This window comes from Papio anubis, chromosome 2, assembly GCF_008728515.1.
Source record: "Papio anubis isolate 15944 chromosome 2, Panubis1.0, whole genome shotgun sequence".
NCBI classification, from domain to species: domain Eukaryota; kingdom Metazoa; phylum Chordata; class Mammalia; order Primates; family Cercopithecidae; genus Papio; species Papio anubis.
Genome location: NC_044977.1, coordinates 102,432,558 through 102,443,510, shown reverse-complemented (window position 1 = coordinate 102,443,510; position 10,953 = coordinate 102,432,558). Strand labels below are relative to the sequence as shown.

Sequence of the window (10,953 nt, the reverse complement as noted above, 5' to 3'; positions counted from 1 at the left end):
TGTCCTGGGTAAAGAGCTTGGCCCTGGGGCTCCCTTGGCTCTCCCCAAGAGCAGCCCAGTGGCCACCCCCTTCAGGGCCCTCTGAGATGAAGACCACTGTACTGTGCATCTGCGTTCTCTACTTCAATTCTAAAGTCTAAGATGCCCCCACACTTCCCCAGCCAGCTGCTCTTCTGCATTGACACAGTCCCCACTGACTCCAGCAACACTGACCTATCCCCCATCTCAGCCACTTCCACCACAGGCGATACCCTGTGTCACTGGAACAGTGGCTCCAACGCCGGCAGGGGCACCCATGTCCTCAGCACTGCTTGGAAGGTGCTCTACCTCCTGCCTCTTCCTCTCTCACACAGGAGAGAGGGTGATGGGGAGGCTGCTCCTCACCATTACAGCTTCTCAACCACTACCCCTTCCACTTGTGACACCTCCTGTCATGGAAACCTGTCTCTCTTCCTGGCTCCCACCTCTTGGCCTCCAGATCACAGCCTCATCCATCCAGAACTCCGCTACCTGTCTCATAGTTGTCTTTTCCACTCCAACCCTGCCATCGGCTTAGGGAAATCCATCTCTACCTCCAAAATCTCAAGAATTTCTGGCATATGAGTGCATAGATGAATGAATCTCTAACTGACTTCTCATGCTCTGACTCCAGCACCCTATCCCTCTGGCTCATTTGTCTTAGTTGGGCCCCCCATAATGAAATACCACTGACTGGGTGGCTGAAAAACAGAAATTAATTTTTTTTTTCATAATTCTGGAAGCTGGAAGTCCAAGATCAGGTGCCGGCACGGTCAGGTTCTGGTGAGGGCCCTCTCCCTCCTCCCTGGCTTAAGATGGCCTGGTCTCTCTGTGCCTCACATGACCTTTACTCAGTGCACACACGTGGAGGGAGAAAGGATTTCTCTCTGCTGGACCAGAACTCCTGGGCTCTGCCTTAGCCTCCTGAATAGCTGGGACTTCAGGCATGCACAGTCACATCTGACATCTCATCCTCTATTTATAAGGCTGCTAATTCCATCCTGAGGGTCCCACCCTCCTGACCTAATGCAATCTTACTTACCTGCCAGTGGCCCCATCACCAAATACCATCATATTGAGGGGTAGGGCTTTAATAGGTAAATTCGAAAGGGACATGAACATTCTTTCCATGATACCATCCTTAGCCTTATTGGCCCCTATGGTATGTTGACCCTTTTTAAAATTAAAAAGCCATCATTTAATTTCCATTGAGAGATGGCAATTATTTCTGCCTCTGTTGCCAATACTCTACACTTTAATCCTTTTACCATTTGGTTGTGCCCAACTAGCAAAGTCACAGCAGCAAATGAGCCCAATGATCTGCCTTTTCTTTCCCTGCCTCCCAGACTGCTGGCCATTGCTACAGAGAGTCACATGCTGGACAAGTCGGTTCCGCTGTGAATTAATGATCACCAGCCTCAGCTGGGTCTTTAACAGTGCCCAGCGTTCCTGCCAGCTCTTTCTAGTCCACTTGTTTTCCAGCCCTCCCCCGTGGCTATTTCTACCCTCCACTCTGCACACCTCCCATCCTCCCACCTTCTAGTGGATCGCTTCTCCTCCTCCTTTTAGAAATCGGAGAAGCCGTCCTGTGGCAGCTCCCCAAACTTCCCACCACCAAATCTTTAACCTACTCCTTCACCTGCCCTTCTGCTGCTCAGAGATGGCAATGAAGCCACTGAGCAAGGCCATTAACTCTACCCCCATAAGTGCTGGGAGTTGCTGCTGAAGGTCGGGCCTTTTCCTCCTTCAGCTCTCTTCTCCATTTTCTCTGCCTTAGGCAAGGAGACTAGGGATCAGGCATGTGGGTGGGGAGCCTCTGAACTGAATTTGCTTTTGCCTCTTAAGTTTCTGTGGAGATGAAAGAGTATCGCTCCTTCTGGGGTTTTCCTGCTCCCAGATGTCTTCAGATGAAGCAGGACTGGTGTCATCTATGGATGGTCCACACCGTTTTTCTACAGAGGTGTCTGGGGTCTGAGCCAGGACAGGCCTTGACAGTTATTAGTCTGGGAACCAGGAAGAAGCCAGCTTCCCAGGTGCCCGGGGCCTCCCTGGGGCTGGCCCTTGCTCTGTGGGGTAGAGATGGTGGCTTCACTGGACCCTGGTTGTGTATCTCCTTGATTTTGCTCCTCAAAGTTTAGGGCAATGGTGACTATCAGTCCTGAACATTTAGTCCAGGTGTGTGAAAGCGAAACTATGCCCCAAACAGTTAGACACCAGTGACTAACAGAAATTCTTGAGTTTGTAGGATGGCAGATAAGAAAAGAAACAACTTGCTGAGACGCTGAAACTCCCTCGACTCGTAAAACAAAACTAAAATAGGTTGGAACCAATGGGGCCAACTAGAGTCTGTGCAGAACCTGCTAGCTGACATCACAGCCTGAATTTCCACTGCGTGTTTCATTCTCACTCCCCCCGTACCTGCACATGTGATCTATGAGGTGTCATGAAGAGAACCGCACATGCCCCCAGGACTTTCCAGGCCTCCTCTTTCCTTCCACCAATCACCTGCTAATCTCAGAATCCCGACACCTTTTCTAATAAAAACGCTGCCTTAGCACCAGCCCAGGGAGACAGATTCAAGCTGCACTCCTGTCTCCGTGTCGGCCAGCCTATAATTAAAAGCTTTTCTTTTCTCAAAAACCCAGTGTCATAATATTGGCTTCTAGCACATTGAACAGCAAGTCCCTTTTGCCTAGAAACAATTTGACCCTCATATTTATTAGTTTTCTCAACCCGTAACCAAGGGAAACAAAAATGACCTCCTAAATTTTTAACAAAGGCAATCAACATTTGTAGCTGGTATGAATACTTGTTCTGTAAACTCATATCTGCAAGAAACACAGTGTTTCTTTAGACTATGAGCCTCCATCTCACTGAGCTGATTGGAAATTCATCTCAGCTGTTACTGGAGTTCTTCTCTACCCAGAGATTGGGCCAGAGAGTTCTGGGATCTTTTTTTTTTTTTTTTTTTGAAAAAGGAGTCTCACTCTGTCACCCAGGCTGGAGTGCAGTGGTGCAATTCTCTGCTCACTGCAACTTCTACCTCCTGGATTCAAGCAATTCTCCTGCCTCAGCTTCCTGAGTAGCTGGGATTTCAGGTGTGCGCCACTGCACCTGGCTAATTTTTGTATTTTCAGTAGAGATGGGGTTTTGCTATGTTGGCCAGGCAGGTCTTGAACTCTCGACCTCAGGTGATCCGTCTGTCTCAGCCTCCCAAATTGCTGGGATTACAGGCGTGAGCCACCATGCCCAGCCGAGTTGTGGGATTTTATGTAACCAAAAAAAACCAAAACAAAGGGGTGCTCCCTCCCTGCTCTTCAGTCTCACTGATGGCTGCTGGGTGCTCACTGTGCTGTCTGCTTGGTCCCTGTGGCCCCCAGAGTGCTGCTGCTCAAGAGTGGGGAACTCTGGGGGCGGTGAGGGGCTCGGACCAGCCACTGAGACACCCCGAGGGAGGTCTGGTGAAAGCGGAAGGATCTGATGCCCCAGATACCAATAAGATTGCAGTGCCCTGCCCCCAAACAAGTGAAGGTTGAGCCACAGGAAACTGCAAAATAGCTGTAAGTAGGCTTCCCTGTGATTAATACTTCATTGTTTTTTTCCAAATATATGAAATTCTTTTAATTTTTTTTGTGTCTTAGTGTCTGTGTTAGTCCATTTTCTGTTGCTTATAATAGACTACTTGAAACTGAGTTATTTATAAAGAAAAGAAATTTATGTCTTACAGTTCTGGAGGCTGGGAAGTCCAGGGTTTAGGGGATACATCTGGTAAGGGCCTTCTTGCTGTTGGGGAGTCCCAAGGGGGCACAGGTGAGGGAACTGAGCAAGCTAGCTTGTCTTTCTTCCTCTTGTTATAAAGTCACCAGTCCCATTGTCATAACTCATTAACCCATTAATCTATTAATCCATGAATGGTGATTCAGGGATTAACAGATTACCCTCATGACCCAATTACATCTTAAAGGCCCCAACACACTACCACACTGGAGATGAAGCTTCAACATGAGTTTTGGAGAGGACAAATATTAAACCATAGCAACGCCCTAATTTTGCTGAGGTCCTGAGTACATGCTGTACTGGTACAAGGACGGTCTGCCTTGTACCAGGCCCTGTGCTGATTTTCCTGTCCTGCCACTTTGGCCTCCCTTCCCCCAAGCATGAAGCTTGAAGCCCTGTTCCTGCAATCTGGCAGAGGAGGCTTCTACTTTATGGGGGAGATGGGTCAGATACCAGCAGCTCTGACCAAGGATGGTTGGTAGGGAAGTGTCACAGAGAGACAGAGCAGAGGTGAGTGGGGTAGGGCCAAGCTGTTTCCAGCTGTGGGCTCAGGAAGGCTTGAAGGATAGTTGACAAATGAGTGATATCTGCAAGGACAGGAGAATTTCTGTGAGTGGAGATGGAGCCCTCATGTGGAGGAAACAGCCTGCACAAAGGAACGGGCGGATGGGGGTTGCCGTTTGGCAGTTTTCCTGACCTGCCTTGCCCCTGGAGGCTGCGGCCAGTTGTGCCCCGGAGTAGAATGCTGCCCCTCACCATTCCCAGCCCACCCCAAGGACCTCCCCACCCCATTGTGACACTACTTCCTGGACACCAGTGGAACTCAAAGGTTCTGCTTCCAAGGGTCTGGCTGGGCCTGGATTGTGGTCAGGTGGGCCCTGGCTTTGGCTTGTGGTCCTGCCTCCAGGGAGGCAGGGCTGGGAGGGTGTGGAGGGTGGAAATTATGATGGCACCTGGCAATTGTGCGGCCGCGTTCTCAGCACAGGTGTGGACAGGAGCCTGCCTGGGCCTGTTTGGCTGTGGGGAGTCTGTGGAAGGAGCGGGCTGCCCTCTCAGAAAGCGTGAGTTCTCAGGTGTGGCGTCTGGCCATTTCCTGCGGCAGCTGGAGTGCTGCTCCTGGCTATGCCTCTCCCAGGCCTCAGTTACCTCTCTGGCACATTGACAGCCAATTGTCTGGGGTCCGTCTACCTGGGAGAAGACCTTTGGGAAGGGTAGAGGGAGTGAGTGCTCCAGGGCCTTGGGGTATCAGGTGGTGCTGGGGGATGCTGAAGCGGTCCCTGCAGAGGGAGACTGGTACAGATGGCTCTGGTCCAGAAGCCACATCTCTGAGAGGAGAGCGGAGGCTCTCTCCCTCCCTCCCTCCCTCCCTCCCTCCCTCCCTGGAAAGTCTCCTTTATCCACCTCCACCGTCTCCAGCCTTACACACATGCATCCTGTATTGGTTTCCTATCGCTGCTATAACAAATGCCCACATTTAGTGGCTTGAAACAGCAGAGACTTACTACCTTATGGTTTTGGGGGTCAGAAGAACACATGGGCCTCAGCAGGCTAAGATCAAGGTGTCAGAAGGGTTGCCTTCCTTTCTGGAGGCTCTAGGGCAGAGTTCATTTCCTTCCTTGCCTTTTCCAGCTTCTAGGGCCTCCTGCATTCCTTGGCTCTGGGACCCCTCGCATCTTCAAAGCCACTGACGGCTGCCCAAATCTTTATCAAGCTGCGCTTCTTTGGGTCCTATGAATTTAAGGATCCTGGGATTAATAGGACCTACCCGGACAATCCAGGATAATCTATTTTAAAGTCAGCTAAGTAGTAACCTTAACTTCATTTGCAACTTTAACCCCCCCTTGCCATATAAGGAAACATATTTACGAGTTCTGAGGATTAGGCATAGATCCCTCTGGGGGGCGCTTATGCAGCCTCGCCGACCTCCCAGCACACACACATCTGAGCATGCTCTCCCTCTGTGTTCCCTGCCTCTTATGTACCCCAAATTCTGCTGGGATAAGGGATCCCGAACTAGGGGCCAGGCAGGAGGCAAAGACAAGTGAAAAGGGCAAATGGTGCCGGACCCTGCTGGGCCTCCTGCATGCACAAATCAGAAGTAGCGGAAGCCGGGTGCAGTGGCTGAAATCCCATTTCTACTAAAAATACAAAAATTAGCCAGGCATGGTGGTGTGCACCTATAGTCAGCTACTCAGGAGGCTGAGGCAGGAGAATCACTTGAACCCAGGAAGCAGAGGGTGCAGTAAGCCGAGATCATACCACTACATTCCAGCCTGGGTGACAGAGCGAGACTCTGTCTCAAAAACAAACAAACAAACAACAACAACAACAACAACAAACAGAGCAAACTCTCAGTCTAAGGGAGGGGACCCTGCTCAGGTTTGCTAATTGTTGCCAGATGGGAATGGTGTCCCTTTGGCCAAACTTCAAAAAGAAAACGTTGCATGTATGTGAAATCATCTTTTGGCAGTTAAATCACATTCCAAGATACAGTGAGACACCAAATGGGCTAGCCAAGGGAAATGTGTCTGCAGGCTGGATTTGTCCCATGGACGGTGAGCTGGAGACCTCTTCCCTGGATTATGAAACAGCAGTCGCAGTCTGAAAAGGAGGCAGCCCACTAGTGTGACTGGTAGAAAACCAGGGGCCCAAGAGGGAAAGGGGACTTGTCCCCAAGCAGACAGTGAGCCCTTCTCCATCCCTGTCCACCCTGTCCAATAGTAGAGTGAAGGGCTTGTGGTGGCTTCTGAAAGTGGCCCTAGCTCTTGGCTAGGGCTAGCATGGCAGCTTGGTAACATATCCAGGTGAGGACCCCATGGGGGCTGGTGGCCAGGCTGGGCCACTCCTCCAGGGCCAGTCTAAGAGGGATAGATTTGGCATATGCAGCTCAGCCTCCCCACAGATCCCCGCCCTCTAGGCCCACCACAGTGCTATCCCCAGCCAGGCAAGGGCCTCTGGTGTCCCAGCCAAGGCCTGTCCTCTAAAGAATTATCTGGAGAAACTTTCTCAGAATGCTGGGAATCTGCAGTGATCTTGGCAGAAACGAGAGGAAGAACTTAGAAAGGATGCCTCCGTTCATCATTACAATATGCCTCAGTGTCTTCTGCAGTGCTTAGGGAGCAAGTTCCCACGAGACAAAGGACCAGAGTGTAGGAAATGTGAGAATATATGTCCCCTTCAAGGACACCTGGCCTGACAATGTGGGTGATCAGCTTCCTGCCAACAACAACAACAAAAAAATCACAAGAACAGAGACAAAGGGTCTTATCATACTACAAAATGACCGAAAACAATACAATTATAAGACCCAACCTTTCTGGTGGGACTGTAAGGAAACAGACACCTCGTGAACTGTTGTGGACTCTGAAATGGTTGCTCTTTCTGGAGGACACTATGAGCCTATGTTACAAGAGCCATATAAACAGTCCTACTTCTTAGACCTTAGCCCAGGGAACAAAGAGAGCCTTCTGCACATTACTGTGTACAGAAAAGTTGTCTGGGATAGTGAGGAAGCGGTGAGAAACAGCCCTGGTGCTCAGTAGCTACCACGAAGTAAACAGCACCTTAAGGATCCTGCAGCCATTAATACGATCAATGTGAAGATGGGTTTTGGCTGTGGAAAATACTAAGAGCAAGTAGTAGCAGGCAGAAGTTCACTAAACAGGGGATACCCTCCCATCACAGTGGGGGACTGCTGCCTTTATCAGTCTCCAGCAGAGGGGAGGGGCCCTGCAGGAAGAGCAGGAGTGGATATTTCAGGAGAGGGTCCTTGGGTACAATATTGTTTCAAAATAAAAACAGACACGTGTGAATCCATCACCCACCCAAAGCACCAGAACACCTCTAATGATTTCAGTTCACCTCTTCCTTGACATCATCCCTCTGTCTCCCCTCAGAGATGGTTTCCTGAATTTCATCCTTGTTGTTCAAAAAATCTATAGTTTCATTGCATGATACACTGAAATTATTTCTTTAGTCTTGCTTGTTTCCAAACTGTGTAAAAAGAGCATCAGTTTTCTGAGACTTGCTTTTTTCACTAAATATCATGTTTTTGAGACTCATACAGGTTGATGGATGGAGCTGAAGCTTCTTCATTTTCACTGCTATGTTGTGTTTCATTATATAAATCTACTACAATTTACGCATTCTTTCATTGATGTGCATTTGGGCTCTTTTTTCACATTTGAAAAGTGTCATGAGCATTTTGGTACTTATTTCCTGGATCATATGTACAAATGGCTCCCTAGAGTATATACCTGGGCGTAGAGTAGCATTGTTGGGTCATAAGGTATCTGGATATTCAACTTTATAAGACAATGCCAAATTGTTTTCCAAAGTGGGTCTGTGAATAATTCTGCCAGGAATGTATGCAAGGTAGTTTTCTCCACCACTTGGTATTATCAAACTTCTCAAGTTGGCCAGGTGTGATGGCTCACGCCTATAATCCCAGCACTTTGGGAGGCGGAGTTGGGCAGATCACCTGAGGTTGGGAGTTTCAGGCCAGCCTGACCAACATGGAGAAACCCCATCTCTACTAAAAATACAAAATTAGCCAGGCATGGTGGCTCATGCCTGTAATCCCAGCTACTTGGGAGGCTGAGGCAGGAGAATCACTTGAACCTGGGAGACAGAAGTTTGCGGTGAGCCGAGATTGTGCTGCGCCATTGCACTCCAGCCTGAGTAACAAGAGTGAAACTCTGTCTCAAAACAAAAAACAAAAAACAAAAAACTTCTCAAGTTTTGTCAATCAAATGAATGTATAAATATCCTACAATGGTCTTGATTTGCATTTCCCTCATTATTAAAGAGGTTGAGCATCTTCACATGTTTGTAGGCCACACGAGTTTCCTCTTCATAAAATGCCTGTTAGGTCTTTGGCCCATTTTTGTTTTTCAGACGGAGTCTTGCTCTGTCACCCAAGCTGAAGTGCAATGGTACCATCTTGGCTCACTGCAACCTCTGCCTCCTGGGTTTGAGCAATTCTCCTGCCTCAGCCTCCCAAGTAACTGGGATTACAGATGTGTGCCACCACGCCAGGCTAATTTTTGTATTTTTAGTAGAGACTGGGCTTCACCACCTTGACCAGGGTGGTATCGGAATTCCTGACCTCAGGTGATTCCACTCACCTTGGCCTCCCAAGGTGCTGAGATTACAGGCGTGAGCCACTGTGCCTGGCCTGATTTGTGGTTCTGTACATACTGTTTACATATTCTTGATCCTAGTCCTTTTTCAGATATAGATATGTGTGTGTGTGTGTGTGTGTGTGTGCGAGCGCGCAAATATCTCATTCCAGTTGTGTCATTTTTTTCTACTTTAAGATTTTCATTTTTAAGTTTTGTCTGCTTAAAACTGCTATATTGCTAAATTTGACTGTAAGCTTAATATTGCTATATTGTATTTCACTGTATAAATATACTACAATTTATACATTCTTATATACCTGTAGTCAAATTTATAAATTTAAAATTTTATGGTTAGCACAAAACAGCATAGTTTTTGTGTCTTGATTAGGAAATCCTTCCTCATCTGAAAGTCAGAAATAGATTCCCTTATATTTTCTATTAGAAGTGTTATTATTGAAATTTAAGGCCTTAACAGGGCTGGCATTTTTGTTTATTTTATTTTTCCATTTACTGACCTATCCTGCCACTCCCCTCTCAGATATCAAAACTTTATGTTTGCATGGATGTATTTCTGGGCTTTCTATTAGCTATTTCTATGTTGGCACATTCTCATTCATTCATATAACTTTATAATAAATTTTGATAATTCACAGGGCACATCATTCTTATTATTCTTCAAAATTTTCTTAGGTATTTATACCCTTTGTCCTTCAATATACATTTTAGAATCATCTTGCCAAAAATAATTTTATAAAAAATATGTTCTGGATTTTGAGTAGGGTTGTATGAAATCTACAGATCAATATGGAGAAGAATTGACAACTTTTATTCATGACCATGAGATAGCTCTACATTTACTTTTCTTTCTTCACATATTTCTGTACATTTTATCATTATTTTACACACAGGTCTTGCATATATTTTTAAACCATTTTTTAAAATGTGGTAACATATACACAACACAAAATTTAACATCTTAACCATTGTTAAGTGTACAGTTCAGTGGCATTAAGTAATTCACATCATTGTGCAACCTTCACTACCATCCATCTCCGGAACTATTTTCCCAAACTGAAATTCTGTACCTACTAAATAATAACTCCCTTTTTCCTCCTCCCTCAGTCCCTGGTAACCACCATTCTACTTTCTGTGTCTATGAATTTGACTAGGTACCTCATATAAGTGCAATCATACATGTCCTTTTATGATTTGCTATTTTACTTAGCAGAATGTTTTCAAGGTTCATTCACACTGTAACGTGTATTATAATTTTATTCATTTTTAAGGCTGATTCATATTTCATTGTGTGTATATACCACATTTTCTTTATCCATTCATCCATCCATGGACATTTGTGGTGTTTCCACCTTTTGTCTATTGTGAACAATGCTGCTGTGAACATGGATGTACAAATCTGTTTGAGCTCCTGCTTTCAATTCTTTCGTGTATATACCCAGAAGTAGATTGTTGAATCAAATGGTACTTCTGTTTTTAATTATTTTAGGGACCATCATATTGTTTTCCATAGTGGCTACACCATTTTACATCCAATACAAAGGGTTCCAATTTCTCCACATCCTCACCAACATTTGTTTCCTTTTCTTTAAAAAAATTAATAATAGTCATCCTAATGGGTGTCTTGTACACATTTTGTTAGATTGTTCCTAATCTGTATTTCAATATTATAAATGGTATCTTTTAAAGATTCCAGTTTTTAAAAATTGTCTTCATTTGAAATGATTTTAGAGTTTTAACAAAATTTGTGAGGCTGGGCACGGTGGCTCATGCCAGTAATCCCAGAACTTTGGGAGACCAAGATGGGAGGATCACTTGAGGCCAGAAGTTCAAGACCATCCTAAGCAACAAAGTGAGACCACATCTCTACAAAAAATAAAAAAATTAGCCCTGCATGGTGGCACACACCTATAGCATAGCTTCTCTGAAGGCTGAGACAGAAGGAGCGCCTGAGCCCAGAAGTTCAGCTGCAGTGAGCTATGATTGTGCCACTGCGATCCAACCTGGGTGACAGAGTGTG

The 10,953-nt window shown here is 46.3% G+C and overlaps 1 protein-coding gene across 7 annotated transcripts in view; it reads left to right on the top strand.

The window, feature by feature from the left end:
* Positions 1-4,617: 4,617 nt before the first annotated feature.
* SLC22A14 (solute carrier family 22 member 14) overlaps positions 4,618-10,953 on the top strand; it is a 37,659-nt gene continuing 31,323 nt past the window's right edge. For 4 of the 7 annotated variants that reach the window (XM_021934560.1, XM_021934561.1, XM_021934559.1 and 1 more), the window contains exon 1: positions 4,618-4,666. The gene's annotated coding sequence lies outside the window, so the exon portion shown is untranslated. Of the gene's footprint in view, positions 4,869-5,424; positions 5,590-10,953 lie in introns of all 7 variants that reach the window. The other 3 variants (XM_021934557.2, XM_021934556.1, XM_021934558.2) reach the window with 3 other exon arrangements.